This window comes from Schistocerca serialis, chromosome 1 (genome assembly GCF_023864345.2).
Source record: "Schistocerca serialis cubense isolate TAMUIC-IGC-003099 chromosome 1, iqSchSeri2.2, whole genome shotgun sequence".
Lineage (NCBI taxonomy): Eukaryota > Metazoa > Arthropoda > Insecta > Orthoptera > Acrididae > Schistocerca > Schistocerca serialis.
In genome coordinates this window covers 57,868,174-57,895,181 of record NC_064638.1, presented here as the reverse complement: position 1 = coordinate 57,895,181, position 27,008 = coordinate 57,868,174, and positions in this window count along the sequence as shown.

Sequence of the window (27,008 nt, the reverse complement as noted above, 5' to 3'; positions counted from 1 at the left end):
CATCTTGTACTAAAGTCGGCATTGTGACTTTTGTATTAAATTCGGATGCAATTTCAGTGTTTCATCGTCAATAAGAAGGTCCAATGGTTACAGTAAACCTGAAGTGAAGCATCGGAATCTAAAACTGGACTCTCAGGAGAGGTTCAAATCGTAGAAAGTGAGAGTGTCAGTCCTCTTGTCCTTATGTCGGCATTGTGCCCTTTGTATTAATTTCGGATGTAACTTCTGTGATTCATCGTCAATAAGGAAGGTGCAAGGTATACAGTAAACCTGAAGTGAAGCATCGGAATCTAAAACTGGACTCACTGAAGAGGTTCAAAACCCAGAAAGTGAGAGTGCCCGTCCTCTTTTACTTAAGTCGGCATTGTGCCTTTTGTATGAAATTCGGATGCAATTTCTGTGTTTCATCGTCAATAAGAAGGTCCAAGGGATACAGTAAACCTGAAGTGAAGCATCGGAATCTAAAACTGGACTCACAGGAGAGGTACAATTCACAGAAAGTGAGTGTGTCAGTCCTCTTGTACTTAAGTCGGCATTGTTCCTTTTTTATTAAATTCGGATGCAATTTCTGTGTTTCATCGTCAATACGAAGATCCAAGGGATATAGTAAACCTGAAGTGAAGCATTGGAATCTAAAACTGGACTCCCAGGAGAGGTTCAAATCATAGAAAGTGAGAGTGTCAGTCCTCTTTTACTTAAGTCGGCATTGTGACTTTTGTAATACATTCTAATGCAATTTCTGTGTTTGATCGTCAATAGGAAGGTCCAAGGGATACAGCATACCTGAAGTGAAGCATCGGAATATAAAACTGGACTCACAGGAGAGGTTCAAATCATAGAAAGTTAGAGCGTCAGTCCTATTGTACTTAAGTCGGCATTGTACCTTTTGTATTAAGTTCGGATGCAAACTCTGTGTTTCATCGTCAATAAGAAGGTGCAAGGTATACAGTAATCTTGAAGTGAAGCATCGGAATCTAAAACTGGCCTCACAGGAGAGGTACAAAACATAGAAAGTGAGAGGGTCAGTCCTCTTGTACTTAAGTCGGCATTGTGCCTTTTGTATTAAATTCGGATGCAATTTCTGTGTTTCATCGTCAATATGAAGATCCAAGGGATATAGTAAACTTGAAGTGAAGCATTGGAATCTAAAACTGGACTCACTGGAGAGGTTAAAGTCATAGAAAGTGAGAGTGTGTCAGACCCCATGTACTTAAGTCGGCATTGTGCCTTTTGTATTACGTTCGGATGAAATTTCTGTGTATCATCGTCAATAAGAAGGTGCAAGATATACAGTAAACGTGAAATGAAACATCGGAATCCAAAACTGGACCCACAGGAGAGGTACAAAGCATAGACAGTTAGAGTGTCAGTCCTCTTGTACTTAAGTCGGCATTGTGGCTTTTGTATTAAATTCGGATGCAATTTCAGTGTTTCATCGTCAATAAGAAGGTTCGAGGGATAGAGTAAACCAGAAGTGAAGCATCGGAATCTAAAACTGGACTCTCAGGAGAGGTTCAAATCGTAGAAAGTGAGAGTGTCAGCCGTCTTGTCCTTAAGTCGGCATTGTGCCCTTTGCATTAATTTCGGATGCAACTTCTGTGATTCATCGTCAATAAGAAGGTGCAAGGTATACAGTAAACCTGAAGTGAAGCATCGGAATCTAAAACTGGACTCACTGAAGAGGTTCAAAACATAGAAAGTGAGAGTGTCAGTCCTCTTTTACTTAAGTCGATATTGTGCCTCTTGTATTAAATTCGGATGCAATTTCTGTGTTTCATAGTCAATAAGAAGGTCCAAGGTATACAGTAAACCTGAAGTGAAGCATCGGAATCTAAAACTGGACTCACAGGAGATGTAACAATCGTAGAAAGCCATAGTGTCAGTCCTCTTGTACTTAAGTTGGCATTGTGCCTTTTGTATTAAATTCGGATGCAATTTCTGTGTTTCATCGTCAATAAGAAGGTCCAAGGGATACAGTAAACCTGAAGTGAATCATCGGAATCTAAAACTGGACTCACAGGAGAGGTACAATTCACAGAAGTGAGTGTGTCAGTCCTCTTGTACTTAAGTCGGCATTGTTCCTTTTTTATTAAATTCGGATGCAATTTCTGTGTTTCATCGTCAATACGAAGATCCAAGGGATATAGTAAACCTGAAGTGAAGCATTGGAATCTAAAACTGGACTCACTGGAGAGGTTAAAGTCATAGAAAGTGAGAGTGTGTCAGACCTCATGTACTTAAGTCGGCATTGTGCCTTTTGTATTACGTTCGGATGAAATTTCTGTGTATCATCGTCAATAAGAAGGTGCAAGATATACAGTAAACGTGAAATGAAACATCGGAATCCAAAACTGGACCCACAGGAGAGGTACAAAGCATAGACAGTTAGAGTGTCAGTCCTCTTGTACTTAAGTCGGCATTGTGGCTTTTGTATTAAATTCGGATGCAATTTCAGTGTTTCATCGTCAATAAGAAGGTTCGAGGGATAGAGTAAACCTGAAGTGAAGCATCGGAATCTAAAACTGGACTCTCAGGAGAGGTTCAAATCGTAGAGAGTGAGAGTGTCAGCCCTCTTGTCCTTAAGTCGGCATTGTGCGCTTTGTATTAATTTCGGATGCAATTTCTGTGATTCATCGTCAATAAGAAGGTTCAAGGTATACAGTAAACCTGAAGTGAAGCATCGGAATCTAAAACTGGACTCTCAGGAGAGGTTCAAGTCGTAGAAAGTGAGAGTGTCAGTCCTCTTGTCCTTAAGTTGGCATTGTGCCCTTTGTATTAATTTCGGATGCAACTTCTGTGATTCATCGTCAATAAGAAGGTGCAAGGTATACAGTAAACCTGAAGTGAAGCATCGGAATCTTAAACTGGACTCACTGAAGAGGTTCAAAACATAGAAAGTGAGAGTGTCAGTCCTCTTTTACTTAAGTCAGCATTGTGCCTTTTGTATTAAATTCGGATGCTATTACTGTGTTTCATCGTCAATAAGAAGGTCCAAGGGATACAGTAAACCTAAAGTGAAGCATCGGAATCTAAAACTGGACTCACAGGAGAGGTTCAAAGCATAGACAGTTAGAGTGTCAGTCATCTTGTACTAAAGTCGGCATTGTGCCTTTTGTATGAAATTCGGATGCAATTTCTGTGTTTCATCGTCAATAAGAAGGTCCAAGGGATACAGTAAACCTGAAGTGAAGCATCGGAATCTAAAACTGGACTCACAGGAGAGGTACAATTCACAGAAAGTGAGTGTGTCAGTCCTCTTGTACTTAAGTCGGCATTGTTCCTTTTTTATTAAATTCGGATGCAATTTCTGTGTTTCATCGTCAATACGAAGATCCAAGGGATATAGTAAACCTGAAGTGAAGCATTGGAATCTAAAACTGGACTCACTGGAGAGGTTAAAGTCATAGAAAGTGAGAGTGTGTCAGACCCCATGTACTTTAGTCGGCATTGTGCCTTTTGTATTACGTTCGGATGAAATTTCTGTGTATCATCGTCAATAAGAAGGTGCAAGATATACAGTAAACGTGAAATGAAACATCGGAATCCAAAACTGGACCCACAGGAGAGGTACAAATCATAGACAGTTAGAGTGTCAGTCCTCTTGTACTTAAGTCGGCTAAATTCGGATGCAATTTCAGTGTTTCATCGTCAATAAGAAGGTTCGAGGGATAGAGTAAACCTGAAGTGAAGCATCGGAATCTAAAACTGGACTCTCAGGAGAGGTTCAAATCGTAGAAAGTGAGAGTGTCAGCCGTCTTGTCCTTAAGTCGGCATTGTGCCCTTTGCATTAATTTCGGATGCAACTTCTGTGATTCATCGTCAATAAGAAGGTGCAAGGTATACAGTAAACCTGAAGTGAAGCATCGGAATCTAAAACTGGACTCACTGAAGAGGATCAAAACATAGAAAGTGAGAGTTTCAGTCCTCTTTTACTTAAGTCGATATTGTGCCTCTTGTATTAAATTCGGATGCAATTTCTGTGTTTCATAGTCAATAATAAGGTTTAAGGTATACAGTAAACCTGAAGTGAAGCATCGGAATCTAAAACTGGACTCACAGGAGATGTAACAATCGTAGAAAGCCATAGTGTCAGTCCTCTTGTACTTAAGTTGGCATTGTGCCTTTTGTATTAAATTCGGATGCAATTTCTGTGTATCATCGTCAATAAGAAGGTGCAAGATATACAGTAAACGTGAAATGAAACATCGGAATCCAAAACTGGACCCACAGGAGAGGTACAAATCATAGACAGTTAGAGTGTCAGTCCTCTTGTACTTAAGTCGGCATTGTGGCTTTTGTATTAAATTCGGATGCAATTTCAGTGTTTCATCGTCAATAAGAAGGTTCGAGGGATAGAGTAAACCTGAAGTGAAGCATCGGAATCTAAAACTGGACTCTCAGGAGAGGTTCAAATCGTAGAAAGTGAGAGTGTCAGCCGTCTTGTCCTTAAGTCGGCATTGTGCCCTTTGCATTAATTTCGGATGCAACTTCTGTGATTCATCGTCAATAAGAAGGTGCAAGGTATACAGTAAACCTGAAGTGAAGCATCGGAATCTAAAACTGGACTCACTGAAGAGGTTCAAAACATAGAAAGTGAGAGTGTCAGTCCTCTTTTACTTAAGTCGATATTGTGCCTCTTGTATTAAATTCGGATGCAATTTCTGTGTTTCATAGTCAATAAGAAGGTCCAAGGTATACAGTAAACCTGAAGTGAAGCATCGGAATCTAAAACTGGACTCACAGAAGATGTAACAATCGTAGAAAGCCATAGTGTCAGTCCTCTTGTACTTAAGTTGGCATTGTGCCTTTTGTATTAAATTCGGATGCAATTTCTGTGTTTCATCGTCAATAAGAAGGTCCAAGGGATACAGTAAACCTGAAGTGAAGCATCGGAATCTAAAACTGGACTCACAGGAGAGGTTCAAAGCATAGACAGTTAGAGTGTCAGTCCTCTTGTACTTAAGTCGGCATTGTGCCTTTTGTATTAAATTCGGATGCAATTTCAGTGTTTCATCGTCAATAAGAAGGTCCAAGGCATACAGTAAACCTGAAGTGAAGCATCGGTATCTAAAACTGGACTCTCAGGAGAGGTTCAAATCGTAGAAAGTGAGAGTGTCAGTCCTCTTGTCCTTATGTCGGCATTGTGCCCTTTGTATTAATTTCGGATGCAACTTCTGTGATTCATCGTCAATAAGAAGGTGCTAGGTATACAGTAAACCTGAAGTGAAGCATCGGAATCTAAAACTGGACTCACTGAAGAGGTTCAAAACCCAGAAAGTGAGAGTGCCAGTCCTCTTTTACTTAAGTCGGCATTGTGCCTTTTGTATGAAATTCGGATGCAATTTCTGTGTTTCATCGTTAATAAGAAGGTCCAAGGGATACAGTAAACCTGAAGTGAAGCATCGGAATCTAAAACTGGACTCACAGGAGAGGTACAATTCACAGAAAGTGAGTGTGTCAGTCCTCTTGTACTTAAGTCGGCATTGTGCCTTTTGTATTAAAATCGGATGCAGTTTCTGATATCATCGTCAATAAGAAGGTGAAAGTTATACAATAATCTTGAAGTGAAGCATCAGAATGTAAAACTGGCCTCACAGGAGAGGTACAAATCATAGAAAGTGAGAGTGTCAGTCCCCTTGTACTTAAATCGGCTTTGTGCCTTTTGTATTACATTCGGATGCAATTTCTGAGTTTCATCGGCAATAAGAAGGTCCAAGGGATACAGTAAACCTGAAGGGAAGCGTCGGATCTAAAAACTCGACTCACAGGAGAGGTTCAAATAATAGAAAGTGGGAGTGTCAGTCCTGTTGTACTTAAGTCGGCATTGTTCCTTTTGTATTAAATTAGGATGCAATTTCTGTTTTTCATCGTCAATACGAAGATCCAAGGGATATAGTAAACCTGAAGTGAAGCATCGGAATTTAAAACTGGACTCCCAGGAGAGGTTCAAATCATAGAAAGTGAGAGTGTCAGTCCTCTTTTACTTAAGTCGGCATTGTGACTTTTGTAATACATTCTAATGCAATTTCTGTGTTTGATCGTCAATAAGAAGGTCCAAGGGATACAGTATACCTGAAGTGAAGCATCGGAATATAAAACTGGACTCACAGGAGAGGTTCAAATCATAGAAAGTTAGAGTGTCAGTCCTCTTGTACTTAAGTCGGCATTGTACCTTTTGTATTAAATTCGGATGCAAACTCTGTGTTTCATCGTCAATAAGAAGGTGCAAGGTATACAGTAATCTTGAAGTGAAGCATCGGAAACTAAAACTGGCCTCACAGGAGAGGTACAAATCATAGAAAGTGAGAGTGTCAGTCCTCTTGTCCTTAAGTCGGCATTGTGCGCTTTGTATTAATTTCGGATGCAATTTCTGTGATTCATCGTCAATAAGAAGGTGCAAGGTATACAGTAAACCTGATGTGAAGCATCGGAATCTAAAACTGGACTCTCAGGAGAGGTTCAAGTCGTAGAAAGTGAGAGTGTCAGTCCTCTTGTCCTTAAGTCGGCATTGTGCCCTTTGTATTAATTTCGGATGCAACTTCTGTGATTCATCGTCAATAAGAAGGTGCAAGGTATACAGTAAACCTGAAGTGAAGCATCGGAATCTAAAACTGGACTCACTGAAGAGGTTCAAAACATAGAAAGTGAGAGTGTCAGTCCTCTTTTACTTAAGTCAGCATTGTGCCTTTTGTATTAAATTCGGATGCAATTACTGTGTTTCATCGTCAATAAGAAGGTCCAAGGTATACAGTAAACCTGAAGTGAAGCATCGAAATCTAAAACTGGACTCACAGGAGAGGTTCATATCGTAGAAAGTGAGAGTGTCAGTCCTCTTGTACTGAAGTCGGCATTGTGCCTTTTGTATTAATTTCAGATGCAATTTCTGTTATTCATCGTCAATAAGAAGGTGCAAAGTATGCAGTAAACCTGAAGTGAAGCATCGGAATCTAAAACTTCACTCACAGGAGAGGTTCAAATCGTAGAAAGTGAGAAAGTCAGCCCTCTTGTACTTAAGTCGGCTTTGTGCCTTTTGTATAAAATTCGGATGCTATTTCTGTGTTTCATCGTCAATAAGAAGGTGTAATGCATAAATTAATCTTGAAAGTGAAGCCTCGGAATCTAAAACTGGACTCACAGGAGAGGTTCAAATCATAGAAAGTGAGAGTGTCAGTCCTCTTGTACTCAAGTCGGCATTGTGCCTTTTGTATTAAATTCGGATGCAGTTTCTGTGTTCCATCGTCAATAAGAAGATGCAAGGTATACAGTATACCTGAAGTGTAGCATCGGAATCTAAAACTGGACTCAAAACAGAAGTTCAAATCGTTGAAAGTGAGAGTGTCAGTCCTCTTGTACTTAAGTCGGCATTGTGCCTTTTGTATTAAACTCGGATGCAATTTCTGTGTTTCTTCGTCAATAGGAAGGTGCCAGTTACACAGTAAATCTGAAGTGAAGCATCGGAATCTAATACTGGACACACAGGAGAGGTTCAAATCACAGAAAGTTAGAGTGTCAGTCCTCTAGTACTTAAGTCGGCATTGTGCCTTTTGTATTATATTCGGAATAAATTTCTGTGATTCATCGTCAACAAGAAGGTGCATGGTATACAGTTAACCTGAAGTGTAACATCGGAATCTAAAACTCGACTCACAGGAGAGGTTCAAATCATATAAAGTGAGAGTGTCAGTCCTCTTGTACTTGAGTCGGCATTGTGTCTTTTGTATTAAATTCAGATGCAATTTCTGTGTTTCATCGTCAATAAGAAGGTCCAAGGGATACAGTAAACCTGAAGTGAAGCATCGGAATCTAAAACTGAACTCACAGGAGAGGTTCAATTCATAGAAAGTGGGAGTGTCAGTCCTGCTGTACTTAAGTCGGTAATGTGCCATTTTTATTAAATTCGGATGCAATTTCTGTGTTTCAACGTCAATAAGAAGGTCCAAGGGATACTGTAAACCTGAAGTGAAGCATCGGAAACTAAAACTAGACTCACAGGAGACGTTCAAATCATAGAAAGTTAGAGTGTCAGTCCTCCTGTACTTAAGTCGGCATTGTGCATTTCTTATTACATTCGAATGCCAACTCTTTGTTTCATCGTCAATAAGAAGGTCCAAGGGATACAGTATACCTGAAGTGAAGCATCGGAATCTGAAACTGGACTCACAGGAGAGTTTCAAATCATAGAAAGTGAGAGTGTCAGTCCTCTTGTACTTAAGTCGGCATTGTGCCTTTTGTATAAAATTCGGATGCAATTTCTGTGTTTCATCGTCAATAAGAAGGTGCAAGGGAAACAGTAAATCTGAAATGAAGCCCCGGAGTCTAAAACTGGACTAACAGGAAAGGTTCAAATCATAGAAAGATAGAGTGTCAGTCCTCTAGTACTTAAGTCGGCATTGTGCCTTTTGTACCAAATTCGGATGAAATTTCTGTATTTCATCGTCAATAAGAAGGTCCAAGGGATACAGTAAACCTGAAGTGAAGCATCGGAATCTAAAACTGGACTCACAGGAGAGGTTCAATTCATACAAAGTTAAGGTGTCAGTCCTCTTGTACTTAAGTCGACATTGTGTCTTTTATATTATTTTCGGATGCAAACTCTGTGTTTCATCGGCAATAAGAAGGTCCAACGGATACAGAAAACCTGAAGTGAAGCATCGGAAACTAAAACTGGACTCACAGGAGAGGTACAATTCATAGAAAGTGAGAGTGTCAGTCCTCTTGTACTTAAGTCGGCATTGTGCCTTTTGTATTAAAACCGGATGCAATTTCTGTGTATAATCGTCAAAAAGAAGGTGCAAGGTATACAATAATCTTGAAGTGAAGCATCCGAATCTAAAACTGGACTCACAGGAGAGATTCAAATCGTAGAAACTGAGAGTGTCAGTCCTCTGGTACTTCAGTCGGCATTGTGCCTTTTGTATTAAATTGGGATGCCATTTCTTTGTTTCTTCGTCAATAGGAAGGTCCAAGGGATACAGTAAACCTGAAATGAAGCTTCAGAATCTTAAACTGGACTCTCTGGAGAGGTTTAAGTCATAGAAAGTGAGAGTGTCAGACCCCGTGTACTTAAGTCGGCATTGTGCCTTTTGTATTACGTTCGGATGAAATTTCTGTGTATCATCGTCAATAAGAAGGTGCAAGATATACAGTAAACGTGAAGTGAAACATCGGAATCCAAAACTGGACTCACAGGAGAGGTACAAAGCATAGACAGTTAGAGTGTCAGTCCTCTTGTACTTAAGTCGGCATTGTGGCTTTTGTATTAAATTCGGATGCAATTTCTGTGTTTCATCGGCAATAAGAAGGTCCAAGGGATACAGTAAACCTGAAGTGAAGCATCGGAATCTAAAACTGGACTCACAGGAGAGGTACATTTCACAGAAAGTGAGTGTGTCAGTCCTCTTGTACTTAAGTCGGCATTGTGCCTTTTGTATTAAAATCGGATGCAATTTCTGATATCATCGTCAATAAGAAGGTGAAAGTTATACAATAATCTTGAAGTGAAGCATCAGAATCTAAAACTAGACTCACAGGAGTGGTTCAAATCGTTGAAACTGAGAGTGTCAGTCCTCTTGGACTTATGTCGGCATTGTGCCTTTTGTATTAAATTCGGATGCAATTTCTGTGTTTCATCGTCAATACGAAGGTGCAATGTATAAAGTAATCTTGAAAGTGACGCATCGGAATCTAAAACTGGACTCACAGGAGAGGTTCAAATCATAGAAAGTGAGAGTGTCAGTCCTCTTGTTCTTAAGTCGGCATTTTGCCTTTTGTATTAAATTCGGATGCAAACTCTGTGTTTCATCGTCAATAAGAAGGTGCAAGGTATACAGTAATCTGGAAGTGAAGCATCGGAATGCAAAACTGGCCTCACAGGAGAGGTACAAATCATAGAAAGTGAGAGTGTCAGTCCCCTTGTACATAAGTCGGCTTTGTGCCTTTTGTATTAAATTCGGATGCAATTTCTGTGTTTCATCGGCAATAAGAAGATCCAAGGTATACAGTAAACCTGAAGTGAAGCGTCGGATCAAAAAACTCGACTCACAGGAGAGGTTCAAATAATAGAAAGTGGGAGTGTCAGTCCTCTTGTACTTAAGTCGGCATTGTTCCTTTTGTATTAAATTCGGATGCAATTTCTGTGTTTCATCGTCAATACGAAGATCCAAGGGATATAGTAAACCTGAAGTGAAGCATTGGAATCTAAAACTGGACTCACTGGAGAGGTTAAAGTCATAGAAAGTGAGAGTGTCATACCCCATGTACTTAAGTCGGCATTGTGCCTTTTGTATTACGTTCGGATGAAATTTCTGTGTATCATCGTCAATAAGAAGGTGCAAGATATACAGTAAACGTGAAGTGAAACATCGGAATCCTAAACTGGACTCACAGGAGAGGTACAAAGCATAGACAGTTAGAGTGTCAGTCTCCTTGTACTTAAGTCGGCATTGTGCCTTTTGTATTAAATTCGGATGCAATACCTGTTATTCATCGTCAATAAGAAAGTGCAAAGTATACAGTAATCCTGAAGTGAAGCATAGGAATCAAAAACTGGACTCACAGGAGGGGTTCAAATAATAGAAAGTGAGAGTGTCAGTCCTCTTTTACTTAAGTCGATATTGTGCCTTTTGTATTAAATTCGGATGCAATTTCTGTGTTTCATAGTCAATAAGAAGGTGCAAGGTATACAGTAAACCTGAAGTGAAGCATCGGAATCTAAAACTGGACTCACAGGAGAGGTTCAAATCATAGAAAGTTATTGTGTCAGTCCTCTTGTACTTAAAGCGGCATTGTACCTTTTGTATTAAATTCGGATGCAAACTCTGTGTTTCATCGTCAATAAGAAGGTGCTAGGTATACAGTAATCTTGAAGTGAAGCATCGGAATCTAAAACTGGCCTCACAGGAGAGGTACAAATCATAGAAAGTGAGAGTGTCAGTCCTCTTGTACTTAAGTCGGCATTGTGCCTTTTGTATTAAATTCGGATGCAATTTCTGTGTTTTATCGTCAATACGAAGATCCAAGGGATATAGTAAACCTGAAGTGAAGCATTGGAATCTAAAACTGGACTCACTGGAGAGGTTAAAGTCATAGAAAGTGAGAGTGTCATACCCCATGTACTTAAGTCGGCATTGTGCCTTTTGTATTACGTTCGGATGAAATTTCTGTGTATCATCGTCAATAAGAAGGTGCAAGATATACAGTAAACGTGAAGTGAAACATCGGAATCCTAAACTGGACTCACAGGAGAGGTACAAAGCATAGACAGTTAGAGTGTCAGTCTCCTTGTACTTAAGTCGGCATTGTGCCTTTTGTATTAAATTCGGATGCAATACCTGTTATTCATCGTCAATAAGAAAGTGCAAAGTATACAGTAATCCTGAAGTGAAGCATAGGAATCAAAAACTGGACTCACAGGAGGGGTTCAAATAATAGAAAGTGAGAGTGTCAGTCCTCTTTTACTTAAGTCGATATTGTGCCTTTTGTATTAAATTCGGATGCAATTTCTGTGTTTCATAGTCAATAAGAAGGTGCAAGGTATACAGTAAACCTGAAGTGAAGCATCGGAATCTAAAACTGGACTCACAGGAGATGTAACAATCGTAGAAAGCCATAGTGTCAGTCCTCTTGTACTTAAGTTGGCATTGTGACTTTTGTATTAAATTCGGATGCAATTTCTGTTTTTCATCGTCAATAAGAAGGTCCAAGGGATACAGAAAACCTGAAGTGAACCATCGGAATCTAAAACTGGACTCACAGGAGAGGTTCAAAGCATAGACAGTTAGAGTGTCAGTCCTCTTGTACTTAAGTCGGCATTGTGCCTTTTGTATTAAATTCGGATGCAATTTCAGTGTTTCATCGTCAATAAGAAGGTCCAAGGGATACAGTAAACCTGAGGTGAAGCATCGGAATCTAAAACTGGACTCTCAGGAGAGGTTCAAATCGTAGAAAGTGAGAGTGTCAGTCCTCTTGTCCTTATGTCGGCATTGTGCCCTTTGTATTAATTTCGGATGCAACTTCTGCGTTTCATCGTCAATAAGAAGGTGCAATGTATAAAGTAATCTTGAAAGTGACGCATCGGAATCTAAAACTGGACTCACAGGAGAGGTTCAAATCATAGAAAGTGAGAGTGTCAGTCCTCTTGTTCTTAAGTCGGCATTGTGCCTTTTGTATTAAATTCGGATGCAAACTCTGTGTTTCATCGTCAATAAGAAGGTGCAAGGTATACAGTAATCTTGAAGTGAAGCATCGGAATGTAAAACTGGCCTCACAGGAGAGTTACAAATCATAGAAAGTGAGAGTGTCAGTCCCCTTGTACTTAAGTCGGCTTTGTGACTTTTGTATTATATTCGGATGCAATTTCTGTCTTTCATCTGCAATAAGAAGGTCCAAGGGATACAGTAAACCTGAAGTGAAGCATCGGAATCTAAAACTTCACTCACAGGAGAGGTTCAAATCGTAGAAAGTGAGAGAGTCAGTCCTCTTCTACTTAAGTCGGCTTTGTGCCTTTTGTATTAAATTCGGATGCTATTTCTGTGTTTCATCGTCAATAAGAAGGTGCAATGCATAAAGTAATCTTGAAAGTGAAGCCTCGGAATCTAAAACTGGACTCACAGGAGAGGTTCAAATCATAGAAAGTGAGAGTGTCAGTCCTCTTGTACTCAAGTCGGCATTGTGCCTTTTGTATTAAATTCGGATGCAATTTCTGTGTTTCATCGTCAATAAGAAGATGCAAGGTATACAGTATACCTGAAGTGTAGCATCGGAATCTAAAACTGGAATCAAAAGAGAAGTTGAAATCGTTGAAAGTGAGAGTGTCAGTCCTCTTGTACTTATGTCGGCATTGTTACATTTGTAATAAATTCGGATGCAATATCTGTGATTCATCGTCAATAAGAAGTTCCAATGGATACAGTATACCTGAAGTGAAGCATCGGAATCTAAAACTGGACACACAGGAGAGGTTCAAATCATAGAAAGTTAGAGTGTCAGTCCTCTTGTACTTATGTCGGCATTGTGCCTTTTATATTAAATTCGGATGCAATATCTGTGTTTCATCGTCAATAAGAAGGTCCAAAGGATACAGTAAACCTGAAGTGAAGCATCGGAATCTGAAACTGGACTCACAGGAGAGGTTCAAATCATAGAATGTGAGAGTGTCAGTCCTCTTGTACTTAAGTCGGCATTGTGCCTTTTGTATTAAACTCGGATGCAATTTCTGTGTTTCATCGTCAATAGGAAGGTGCAAGTTACACAGTAAATCTGAAGTGAAGCATCGGAATCTAATACTGGACTCACAGGAGAGGTTACAATCACAGAAAGTTAGAGTGTCAGTCCTCTAGTGCTTAAGTCTGCATTGTGCATTTTGTATCAAATTCGGATGCAATTTCTGTATTTCATCGTCAATAAGAAGGTCCAAGGGATACAGTAAATCTGAAGTGAAGCATCGGAATCTAAAACTGGACTCACAGGAGAGGTTCAATTCATATAAAGTTAGAGTGTCAGTCCTCTTGTACTTAAGTCGGCATTGTGTCTTTTGTATTACATACGGATGCAAACTCTGTGTTTCTTCGTCAATAAGAAGGTCCAAGGGATACAGTAACCATGAAGCGAAGCATCGGAATCTAAAACTGGACTCACAGGATAGGTTCATAACATTGAAAGTGAGAGTGTCAGTCCTCTTGTACTTAAGTCGGCATTGTGCCTGTTGTATTAAATTCGGATGCAATTTCTGTGTTTCATCGTCAATAAGAAGGTGCAAGATATACAGTAATCTTGAAGTGAAGCAGCGGAATCTAAAACTGGACTCACAGGAGAGGTTCAAATCGTTGAGAGTGAGAGTGTCAGCCCTCTTGCACTTAAGTCGGCATTGTGCCTTTTGTATTATATTCGGAATAAATTTCTGTGATTCATCGTCAACAAGAAGGTGCATGGTATACAGTTAACCTAAAGTGTAACATCGGAATCTAAAACTCGACTCACAGGAGAGGTTCATTTCATATAAAGTGAGAATGTCCGTCCTCTTATACTTGAGTCGGCATTGTGTCTTTTGTATTAAATTCAGATGCAATTTCTGTGTTTCATCGTCAATAAGAAGGTGCAAGATATACAGTAATCTTGAAGTGAAGCAGCGGAATCTAAAACTGAACTCACAGGAGAGGTTCAAATCATAGAAAGTGGGAGTGTCAGTCCTCCTGTACTTAAGTCGGTAATGTGCCATTTTTATTAAATTCGGATGCAATTTCTGTGTTTCATCGTCAATAAGAAGAACCAAGGGATACTGTAAACCTGAAGTGAAGCATCGGAAACAAAAAGTAGACTCACAGGAGAGGTTCAAATCATAGAAAGTTAGAGTGTCAGTCCTCTTGTACTTAAGTCGGCATTGTGCCTTTTGTACCAAATTCAGATGCAATTTCTGTATTTCATCGTCAATAAGAAGGTCCAAGGGATACAGTAAACCTGAAGTGAAGCATCGGAATCCAAAACTGGACTCTCAGGAGAGGTTCAAATCGTAGAAAGTGAGAGTGTCAGCCCTCTTGTCCTTAAGTCGGCATTGTGCGCTTTGTATTAATTTCGGATGCAATTTCTGTGATTCATCGTCAATAAGAAGGTGCAAGGTATACAGTAAACCTGAAGTGAAGCATCGGAATCTAAAACTGGACTCTCAGGAGAGGTTCAAGTCGTAGAAAGTGAGAGTGTCAGTCCTCTTGTCCTTAAGTCGGCATTGTGCCCTTTGTAATAATTTCGGATGCAACTTCTGTGATTCATCGTCAATAAGAAGGTGCAAGGTATACAGTAAACCTGAAGTGAAGCATCGAAATCTAAAACTGGACTCACTGGAGAGGTTCATATCGTAGAAAGTGAGAGTGTCAGTCCTCTTGTACTAAAGTCGGCATTGTGCCTTTTGTATTAATTTCAGATGCAATTTCTGTTATTCATCGTCAATAAGAAGGTGCAAAGTATACAGTAAACCTGAAGTGAAGCATCGGAATCTAAAACTTCACTCACAGGAGAGGTTCAAATCGTAGAAAGTGAGAAAGTCAGTCCTCTTCTACTTAAGTCGGCTTTGTGCCTTTTGTATTAAATTCGGATGCTATTTCTGTGTTTCATCGTCAATAAGAAGGTGCAATGCATAAAGTAATCTTGAAAGTGAAGCCTCGGAATCTAAAACTGGACTCACAGGAGAGGTTCAAATCATAGAAAGTGAGAGTGTCAGTCCTCTTGTACTCAAGTCGGCATTGTGCCTTTTGTATTAAATTCGGATGCAATTTCTGTGTTTCATCGTCAATAAGAAGATGCAAGGTATACAGTATACCTGAAGTGTAGCATCGGAATCTAAAACTGGAATCAAAAGAGAAGTTGAAATCGTTGAAAGTGAGAGTGTCAGTCCTCTTGTACTTATGTCGGCATTGTTACATTTGTAATAAATTCGGATGCAATATCTGTGTTTCATCGTCAATAAGAAGTTCCAATGGATACAGTATACCTGAAGTGAAGCATCGGAATCTAAAACTGGACACACAGGAGAGGTTCAAATCATAGAAAGTTAGAGTGTCAGTCCTCTTGTACTTATGTCGGCATTGTGCCTTTTATATTAAATTCGGATGCAATATCTGTGTTTCATCGTCAATAAGAAGGTCCAAAGGATACAGTAAACCTGAAGTGAAGCATCGGAATCTGAAACTGGACTCACAGGAGAGGTTCAAATCATAGAAAGTGAGAGTGTCAGTCCTCTTGTACTTAAGTCGGCATTGTGCCTTTTGTATTAAACTCGGATGCAATTTCTGTGTTTCATCGTCAATAGGAAGGTGCAAGTTACACAGTAAATCTGAAGTGAAGCATCGGAATCTAATACTGGACTTACAGGAGAGGTTACAATCACAGAAAGTTAGAGTGTCAGTCCTCTAGTGCTTAAGTCTGCATTGTGCATTTTGTATCAAATTCGGATGCAATTTCTGTATTTCATCGTCAATAAGAAGGTCCAAGGGATACAGTAAATCTGAAGTGAAGCATCGGAATCTAAAACTGGACTCACAGGAGAGGTTCAATTCATATAAAGTTAGAGTGTCAGTCCTCTTGTACTTAAGTCGGCATTGTGTCTTTTGTATTACATACGGATGCAAACTCTGTGTTTCTTCGTCAATAAGAAGGTCCAAGGGATACAGTAACCATGAAGCGAAGCATCGGAATCTAAAACTGGACTCACAGGATAGGTTCATAACATTGAAAGTGAGAGTGTCAGTCCTCTTGTACTTAAGTCGGCATTGTGCCTGTTGTATTAAATTCGGATGCAATTTCTGTGTTTCATCGTCAATAAGAAGGTGCAAGATATACAGTAATCTTGAAGTGAAGCAGCGGAATCTAAAACTGGACTCACAGGAGAGGTTCAAATCGTTGAGAGTGAGAGTGTCAGCCCTCTTGCACTTGCATTGTGCCTTTTGTATTATATTCGGAATAAATTTCTGTGATTCATCGTCAACAAGAAGGTGCATGGTATACAGTTAACCTAAAGTGTAACATCGGAATCTAAAACTCGACTCACAGGAGAGGTTCAAATCATATAAAGTGAGAATGTCCGTCCTCTTATACTTGAGTCGGCATTGTGTCTTTTGTATTAAATTCAGATGCAATTTCTGTGTTTCATCGTCAATAAGAAGGTGCAAGATATACAGTAATCTTGAAGTGAAGCAGCGGAATCTAAAACTGAACTCACAGGAGAGGTTCAAATCATAGAAAGTGGGAGTGTCAGTCCTCCTGTACTTAAGTCGGCATTGTGCCTTTTGTACCAAATTCAGATGCAATTTCTGTATTTCATCGTCAATAAGAAGGTCCAAGGGATACAGTAAACCTGAAGTGAAGCATCAGAATCTAAAACTGGACTCACAGGAGAGGTTCAATTCATACAAAGTTAGAGTGTCAGTCCTCTTGTACTTAAGTCGACATTGTGTCTTTTATATTATTTTCGGATGCAAACTCTGTGTTTCATCGTCAAAAAGAAGGTCCAAGGGATACAGAAAACCTGAAGTGAAGCATCGGAAACTAAAACTGGACTCACAGGAGAGGTACAATTCATAGAAAGTGAGAGTGTCAGTCCTCTTGTACTTAAGTCGGCATTGTGCCTTTTGTATTAACATCGGATGCAATTTCTGTGTATCATCGTCAATAAGAAGGTGTAAGGTATACAATAATCTTGAAGTGAAGCATCGGAATCTAAAACTGGACTCACAGGAGAGATTCAAATCGTAGAAACTGAGAGTGTCAGTCCTCTTGTACTTCAGTCGGCATTGTGCCTTTTGTATTAAATTCGGATTCCATTTCTTTGTTTCATCGTCAATAGGAAGGTCCAAGGGATACAGTATACCTGAAGTGAAGCTTCAGAATCTTAAACTGGACTCTCTGGAGAGGTTAGAGTCATAGAAAGTGAGAGTGTCAGAACCCATGTACTTAAGTCGGCATTGTGCTTTTTGTATTACGTTCGGATGAAATTTCTGTGTATCATCGTCAATAAGAAGGTGCAAGATATACAGTAAACGTGAAGTGAAACATCGGATTCCAAAACTGGACTCAAAGGAGAGGTACAAAGCATAGACAGTTAGAGTGTCAGTCCTCTTGTACTTAAGTCGGCATTGTGGCTTTTGTATTAAATTCGGATGCAATTTCTGTGTTTCATCGGCAATAAGAAGGTCCAAGGGATACAGTAAACCTGAAGTGAAGCGTCGGATCTAAAAACTCGACTCACAGGAGAGGTTCAAATAATAGAAAGTGGGAGTGTCAGTCCTCCTGTACATAAGTCGGCATTGTTCCTTTTCTATTAAATTCGGATGCAATTTCTGTGTTTCATCGTCAATACGAAGATCCAAGGGATATAGTAAACCTGAAGTGAAGCATCGGAATCTAAAACTGGACTCCCAGGAGAGGTTCAAATCATAGAAAGTGAGAGTGTCAGTCCTCTTTTACTTAAGTCGGCATTGTGACTTTTGTAATACATTCTAATGCAGTTACTGTGTTTGATCGTCAATAAGAAGGTCCAAGGGATGCATTTTACCTGAAGTGAAGCATCGGAATCTAAAACTGGACTCACTGAAGAGGTTCAAAACATAGAAAGTGAGAGTGTCAGTCCTCTTTTACTTAAGTCAGCATTGTGCCTTTTGTATTAAATTCGGATGCAATTACTGTGTTTCAACGTCAATAAGAAGGTCCAAGGTATACAGTAAACCTGAAGTGAAGCATCGAAATCTAAAACTGGACTCACAGGAGAGGTTCAAATCGTAGAAAGTGAGAGTGTCAGTCCCCTTGTACTAAAGTCGGCATTGTGCCTTTGGTATTAATTTCAGATGCAATTTCTGTTATTCATCGTCAATAAGAAGGTGCAAAGTATACAGTAAACCTGAAGTGAAGCATCGGAATCAAATACTTCACTCACAGGAGAGGTTCAAATCGTAGAACGTGAGAACGTCAGTCCTCTTGTACTTAAGTCGGCTTTGTGCCTTTTGTATTAAATTCGGATTCTATTTCTGTGTTTCATCGTCAATAAGAAGGTGCAATGCATAAAGTAATCTTGACAGTGAACCCTCGGAATCTAAAACTGGACTCACAGGAGAGGTTCAAATCATAGAAAGTGAGAGTGTCAGTCCTCTTGTACTCAAGTCGGCATTGTGCCTTTTGTATTAAATTCGGATGCAATTTCTGTGTTTCATCGTCAATAAGAAGATGCAAGGTATACAGTATACCTGAAGTGAAGCATCGGAATCTAAAACTGGACTCAAAAGAGAAGTTCAAATCGTTGAAAGTGAGAGTGTCAGTCCTCTTGTACTAATGTCGGCATTGTGACTTTTGTAATAAATTCGGATGCAATTTCTGTGATTCATCGTCAATAAGAAGGTCCAAGGGATACAGTATACCTGAAGTGAAGCATCGGAATCTAAAACTGGAGACACAGGAGAGTTTCAAATCATAGAAAGTGGGAGTGTCAGTCCTCCTGTACTTAAGTCGGTAATGTGCCATTTTTATTAAATTCGGATGCAATTTCAGTGTTTCATCGACAATAAGAAGGTGCAAGGGATACTGTAAAACTGAAGTGAAGAATCGGAAACTAAAACTAGACTCACAGGAGAGGTTCAAATCATAGAAAGTTAGAGTGTCAGTCCTCCTGTACTTAAGTCGGCATTGTGCATTTCTTATTACATTCGGATGCAAAGTCTGTGTTTCATCGTCAATAAGAAGGTCCAAGGGATACAGTATACCTGAAGTGAATCATCGGAATCTAAAACTGGACTCACAGGAGAGGTTCAAATCATAGAAAGTGAGAGTGTCAGTCCTCTTGTACTTAAGTCGGCATTGTGCCTTTTGTATTAAATTCGGATGCAATTTCTGTGTTTCATCGTCAATAAGAAAGTGCAAGGTATACAGTAAATCTGAAATAAAGCCTCGGAGTCTAAAACTGGACTAACAGGAAAGGTTCAAATCATAGAAAGTTAGAGTGTCAGTCCTCTAGTACTTACGTCGGCATTGTGCCTTTTGTACCATATTCGGATGCATTTTCTGTATTTCATCGTCAATAAGAAGGTCCAAGGGATACAGTAAACCTGAAGTGAAGCATCGGAATCTAAAACTGGACTCACAGGAGAGGTTCAATTCATACAATGTTAGAGTGTCAGTCCTCTTGTACTTAAGTCGACATTGTGTCTTTTATATTATTTTCGGATGCAAACTCTGTGTTTCATCGTCAATAAGAAGGTCCAAGGGATACAGAAAACCTGAAGTGAAGCATCGGAAACTAAAACTGGACTCACAGGAGTGGTACAATTCATTGAAAGTGAGAGTGTCAGTCCTCTTGTACTTAAGTCGGCATTGTGCCTTTTGTATTAAAATCGGATGCAATTTCTGTGTATCATCGTCAATAAGAAGGTGCAAGGTATACAATAATCTTGAAGTGAAGCATCGGAATCTAAAACTGGACTCACAGCAGAGGTTCAAATCCTAGAAACTGAGAGTGTCAGTCCTCTTGTACTTCAGTCGGCATTGTGCCTTTTGTATTAAATTCGGATGCCATTTCTTTGTTTCATCGTCAATAGGAAGGTGAAGGGTACAGTAAACCTGAAGTGAAGCTTCAGAATCTCAAACTGGACTCACAGGAGAGGTTCAAATCATAGAGCGTTAGAGTATCACTCCTCTTGTACTTAAGTCGCTATTGTGCCTTTGGTATTAAATTTGGATGCAATTTCTGTGTTTCATCGTCAATAAGAAGGTCCAAGGGATACAGTAAACCTGAAGTGAAGCATCGGAATCTAAAACTGGACTCACAGGAGAGGTTCAAATCATAGAAAGGGAGAGTGTCAGTCCTCTTGTACTTAAGTCGCCATTGTGCCTTTTGTCTTAAATTCGAATGCAATTACTGTGTTTCATCGTCAATAAGAATGTCCAAGGGATACAGTAAACATGAAGTGAAGCATCGGAATCTAAAACTGGCCTCACAGGAGAGGTTCAAATATAGAAAGTTAGAGTGACGGTCCTCTTGTACTTCAGTTGGCATTGTTCCTTTGGAATTTAATTCCGATGCAATTTCTGTGTTTCAACGTCAATTTGAAGGTCCTAGGGATACAGTAAATCTGAAGTGAAGCATCGGAATCTAAAACTGGACTCACAGGAGAGGTTCAAATCATAGAAAGTTAGAGTGTCAGTCCTTTGTACTAAGGTCGGCATTGTGCCTTTTGTATTATATTCGGATGCAATTTCTGTATTTCATCGTCAATAAGGATGTGCAAGGGATACAGTATACCTGAAGTGAAGCATCGGAATCTAAAACTGGACTCACAGGAGAGGTTGAATTCATAGAAAGTTAGAGTGTCAGTCCTCTTGTACTTAAGTCGGCATTGTGCCTTTTGAATTAAATTCGGATGCAAACTCTCTGTTCCATCGTCAATAAGAAGGTCCAAGGGATTCAGTAAACCTGAAATGAAGCATCGGAATCTAAAAATGGACTCACAGGAGAGGTTTAAGTCATAGAAAGTGAGAGTGTTAGTCCTCTTGTACTTAAGTTGGCATTGTGCCTGTTGTATTAAATTCGGATGCAATTTCTGTGTTTCATCGTCAATAAGAAGGTGCATGGTAAACAGTAATCTTGAAGTGAAGCATCGGAATCTAAAACTGGACTAACAGGAGAGGTTCAAATCGTAGAAAGTGAGAGTGTCAGTCCTCTTGTACTTCAGTTGGCATTGTGCCTTTTGTATTAAATTCGGATGCAATTTCTGTGTTCCATCGTCAATAAGAAGGTCCAAGGGATTCTGTAAACCTGAAGTGAAGCATTGGAATCTAAAACTGGACTCACAGGAGAGGTACATATCATAGAAATAGAGAGTGTCATTCCTCTTGTACTTAAGTCGGCATTGTGCTTCTTGTATTAAATTCGGATGCAATTTCTGTTTTTCATCGTCAATTAGAAGGTCCAAGGGATACAGTAAACCCGAAGTGAAGCATCGGAACTAAAAACTGGACTCACAGGAAAGGTTCAAAGAATAGAAATTGAAAGTGTCAGTCCCCTTGTACTTAAGTCGGCATTGTGCCTTTTGTATTAAATTCGGAAGCAATTTCTGTGTTTCATCGTCAATAAGACGGTCCAAGTGAAACTGTAAACCTGAAGTGAAGCATCAGATTCATAAACTAGACTCATAGGAGAGGTTCAAATCACAGAAAGTTAGAGTGCCAGTCCTCTTGCACTTAAGTCGGCAGTGTGCCTTTTGTTTTAAATTCGGATGCAGACTCTGTGTTTCATCGTCAATATGAAGGTCCAAGGGATACAGTAAATCTGAAGTGAAGCATCGGAATCTAAAACTGGACTCACAGGAGAGGTTCAAATCATAGAAAGTTAGAGTGTCAGTCCTTTGTACTAAGGTCGGCATTGTGCCTTTTGTATTATATTCGGATGCAATTTCTGTATTTCATCGTCAATAAGGATGTGCAAGGGATACAGTATACCTGAAGTGAAGCATCGGAATCTAAAACTGGACTCACAGGAGAGGTTGAATTCATAGAAAGTTAGAGTGTCAGTCCTCTTGTACTTAAGTCGGCATTGTGCCTTTTGAATTAAATTCGGATGCAAACTCTCTGTTCCATCGTCAATAAGAAGGTCCAAGGGATTCAGTAAACCTGAAATGAAGCATCGGAATCTAAAAATGGACTCACAGGGGAGGTTTAAGTCATAGAAAGTGAGAGTGTTAGTCCTCTTGTACTTAAGTTGGCATTGTGCCTGTTGTATTAAATTCGGATGCAATTTCTGTGTTTCATCGTCAATAAGAAGGTGCAAGGTAAACAGTAATCTTGAAGTGAAGCATCGGAATCTAAAACTGGACTAACAGGAGAGGTTCAAATCGTAGAAAGTGAGAGTGTCAGTCCTCTTGTACTTCAGTTGGCATTGTGCCTTTTGTATTAAATTCGGATGCAATTTCTGTGTTCCATCGTCAATAAGAAGGTCCAAGGGATTCTGTAAACCTGAAGTGAAGCATTGGAATCTAAAACTGGACTCACAGGAGAGGTACATATCATAGAAATAGAGAGTGTCATTCCTCTTGTACTTAAGTCGGCATTGTGCTTCTTGTATTAAATTCGGAAGCAATTTCTGTGTTTCATCGTCAATAAGAAGGTCCAAGGGATACAGTAAATCTGAAGTGAAGCATCGGAATCTAAAACTGGACTCACAGGAGAGGTTCATATCATAGAAAGTGTGAGTGTCAGTCCTCTTTTACTTAAGACGGCATTGTGCCTTTGGAATATAATTCCGATGCAATTTCTGTGTTTCATCATCAATAAGAAGGTGCAAGGTATACAGTAAACCTGAAGTGAAGAATCGGAATCGAAAACTGGACTGACAGGAGAGGTACAAATCATAGAAATAGAGAGTGTCAATCCTCTTGTACTTATGTCGGCATTGTGCTTTTTGTATAAAATTCGGATGCAATATCTGTGTTTCATCGTCAATAAGAAGGTCCAAAGGATACAGTAAACCTGAAGTTAAGCATCGGAACTAAAAACTGGACTCACAGGAGAGGTTCAAATAATAGAAAGTGAAAGTGTCAGTCCTCTTGTACTTAAGTCGGCATTGTGACTTTGTATTAAATTTGGATGCAATTTCTGTGTTTCATCGTCAATACGAGGATCCAAGGGATATAGTAAACCTGAAGTGAAGCATCGGTATCTAAAACTGGACTCACTGGAGAGGTTCAAATCATAGAATGTGAGAGGGTCAGTCCTCTTGTACGTAAGTCGGCATTGTGCTTTTGTATTAAATTCGGATGCAATTTCTGTGTTTCATCGTCAATAAGAAGGTGCAAGGTATACAGTAAACCTTAAGTGAAGCATCGGAATCTAAAACTGGACTCACAGGAGAAGTTCAAATCATAGAAAGTGAGAGTGTCAGTCCTCTTGTACTTGAGTCGGCATTGTGCCTTTTGTATTAAATTCGGATGCAGTATCTGTGATTCATAGTCAATAGGAAGGTCCATGGGATGCAGTAAACCTGAAGTGAAGCATCGGAATCTAAAACTCAACTCATAGGAGAGGTTCAAATCATAGAAAGTGAGAGTGTCAGTCCTCTTGTACTGAAGTCGGCATTGTGCCCTTTGCTTTAAATTCGGATGCAAACTCTGTGTTTCATCGTCAATAAGAAGGTCCAAGGGATACAGTAAACCTGAAGTGAAGCATCGGAATCTAAAACTGGACTCACAGTAGAGGTTCAAATCACAGAAAGTGAGAGTGTCAGTCCTCTTGTACTTAAGTCGGCATTGTGCCTTTTGTATTAAATTCGGTTTGCCATTTCTGTGTTTCATCGGCAATAAGAAGGTCCAAGGGATTCAGTAAACCTGAAGTGAAGCATCGGAATCTAAAACTGGACTCACAGGATAGGTTCATATCATAGAAAGTTAGAGTGTCAGTCCCCTTGTACTTAAGTCGGCATTGTACCTTCTGTATTAAATTGGGATGCAAACTCTGTGTTTTATCGTCAATAAGAAGGTGCAAGGTATACAGTAACCTTGAAGTGAAGCATCGGAATCTAAAACTGGCCTCACAGGAGAGGTACAAATCATAGAAAGTGAGAGAATCAGTCCTCTTGTACTCAAGTCGGCATTGTGCCTTTTGTATTAAATTCGGATGCAATTACTGTGTTTCATCGGCAATAAGAAGGTCCAAGGGATTCAGTAAACCTGAAGTGAAGCGACGGATCTAAAAACTCGACTCACAGGAGAGGATCAAATAATAGAAAGTGAGAGTGTCAGTCCTCCTGTACTTAAGTCGGCATTGTGCCTTTTGTATTAAATTCGGGTGCAATTTCTGTGTTTCATCGTCAATACGAAGATCAAAGTGATATAGTAAACCTGAAGTGAAGCAGCGGAATCTAAAACTGGACTCACTGAAGAGGTTCAAATCATAGAAAGTGAGAGTGTTAGTCCTCTTGTACTAAAGTCGGCATTGTGCCTTTTGTATTAAATTCGGATGCAAACTCTGTGTTTCATCATCAATAAGAAGGTGCAAGGTATATAGTAAACCTTAAGTGAAGCATCGGAATCTAAAACTGGACTCACAGGGGAAGTTCAAATCATAGAAAGTGAAAGTGTCAGTCCTCTTGTACTTGAGTCGGCATTGTGCCTTTTGTATTAAATTCGGATGCAATTTCTGTGTTTCGTCGTCAATAAGAAGGTCCATTGGATGCAGTAAACCTGAAGTGAAGCATCGGAATCTAAAACTCAACTCATAGGAGACGTTCAAATCATAGAAAATGAGAGTGTCAGTCCTCTTGTACTTAAGTCGGCATTGTGCCTTTTGTTTTTTAATTCGGATGCAAACTCTGTGTTTCATCGTCAATAAGAAGGTCCAAGGGATACAGTAAACCTGAAGTGAAGCATCGGAATCTAAAACTGAACTCTCAGGAGTGGTTCAAATCGTAGAAAGTGAGAGTGTCAGTCCTCTTGTCCTTAAAAGGGCATTGTGCCCTTTGTATTAATTTCGGATGCAACTCCTGTGATTCATCGTCAATAAGAAGGTGCAATGCATAAAGTAATCTTGCAAGTGAAGCCTCGGAATCTAAAACTGGACTCACAGGAGAGGTTCAAATCATAGAAAGTGAGAGTGTCAGTCCTCTTGTACTTAATTCGGCATTGTGCCTTTTGTATTAAATTCGGATGCAATTTCTGTGTTTCATCGTCAATAAGAAGATGCAAGGTATACAGTATACCTGAAGTGAAGCATCGGAATCTAAAACAGAACTCAAAAGAGAAGTTTAAATCGTAGAAAGTGAGAGTGTCAGTCCTCTTGTACTTATGTCGGCATTGTGAATTTTGTAATAAATTCGGATGCAATTTTTGTGATTCATCGTCAATAAGAAGGTCCAAGGGATACAGTATACCTGAAACGAAGCATTGGAATCTAAAACTGGACACATAGGAGAGGTTCAAATCATAGAAAGTTAGAGTGTCAGTCCTCTTGTACTTATGTCGGCATTGTGCCTTTTATATTAAATTCGGATGCAATATCTGTGTTACATCGTCAATAAGAAGGTCCAAGGGATACAGTATACCTGAAGTGAAGCATCGGAATCTAAAACTGGACACACAGGAGAGGTTCAAATCATAGATAGTTAGAGTGTCAGTCCTCTTGTACTTATGTCGGCATTGTGCCTTTTATATTTAATTCGGATGCAATATCTGTGTTTCATCGTCAATAAGAAGGTCCAAGGGATACAGTAAACCTGAAGTGAAACATCGGAATCTGAAACTGGACTCACAGGAGAGGTTCAAATCATAGAAAGTGAGAGTGTCAGTCCTCTTGTACTTAAGTCGGCATTATGCCTTTTGTATTATACCCGGATGCAATTTCTGTGTTTCATCGTCAATAAGAAGGTGCAAGGTACACAGCAAACCTTAAGTGAAGCATCTGAATCTAAAACTGGACTCACAGGATAGGTTCAAATCGTAGAAAGTGAGAATGTCAGACCTCTTGTACTTAAGTCGGCATTGTGCCTTTTGTATTAAATTTGGATGCAATTTCTGTGTTTCATCGTCAATACGAGGATCCAAGGGATATAGTAAACCTGAAGTGAAGCATCGGTATCTAAAACTGGACTCACTGGAGAGGTTCAAATCATAGAATGTGAGAGTGTCAGTCCTCTTGTACGTAAGTCGGCATTGTGCCTTTTGTAATAAATTCGGATGCAATTTCTGTGTTTCATCATCAATAAGAATGTGCAAGGTATACAGTAAACCTTAAGTGAAGCATCGGAATCTAAAACTGGACTCACAGGGGAAGTTCAAATCATAGAAAGTGAAAGTGTCAGTCCTCTTGTACTTGAGTCGGCATTGTGCCTTTTGTATTAAATTCGGATGCAATTTCTGTGTTTCGTCGTCAATAAGAAGGTCCATTGGATGCAGTAAACCTGAAGTGAAGCATCGGAATCTAAAACTCAACTCATAGGAGAGGTTCAAATCATAGAAAATGAGAGTGTCAGTCCTCTTGTACTTAAGTCGGCATTGTGCCTTTTGTTTTTTAATTCGGATGCAAACTCTGTGTTTCATCGTCAATAAGAAGGTCCAAGGGATACAGTAAACCTGAAGTGAAGCATCGGAATCAAAAACTGGACTCACAGTAGATGTTCAAATCATAGAAAGTGAGAAAGTCAGTCCTCTTGTACTTAAGTCGGCATTGTGCCTTTAGTATTAAGTTCGGAAGCAATTTCTGTATTTCATCGTCAATAAGGAGGTGCGAGGGATACAGTTAACCTGAAGTGAAGCATCGGAATCTAAAACTGGACTCACAAGAGAGGTTCAAGTCATAGAATGTGAGAGTGTCAGTCCTCTTGTACTTCAGTTGGCATTGTGCCTTTTGTATTAAATTCGGATGCAATTTCTGTGTTTCATCATCAATAAGAAGGTGCAAGGTATACAGTAAACCTGAAGTGAAGCATCGGAATCTAAAACTGGACTCACAGGAGAGGTACATATCATAGAAATAGAGAGTGTCAATCCTCT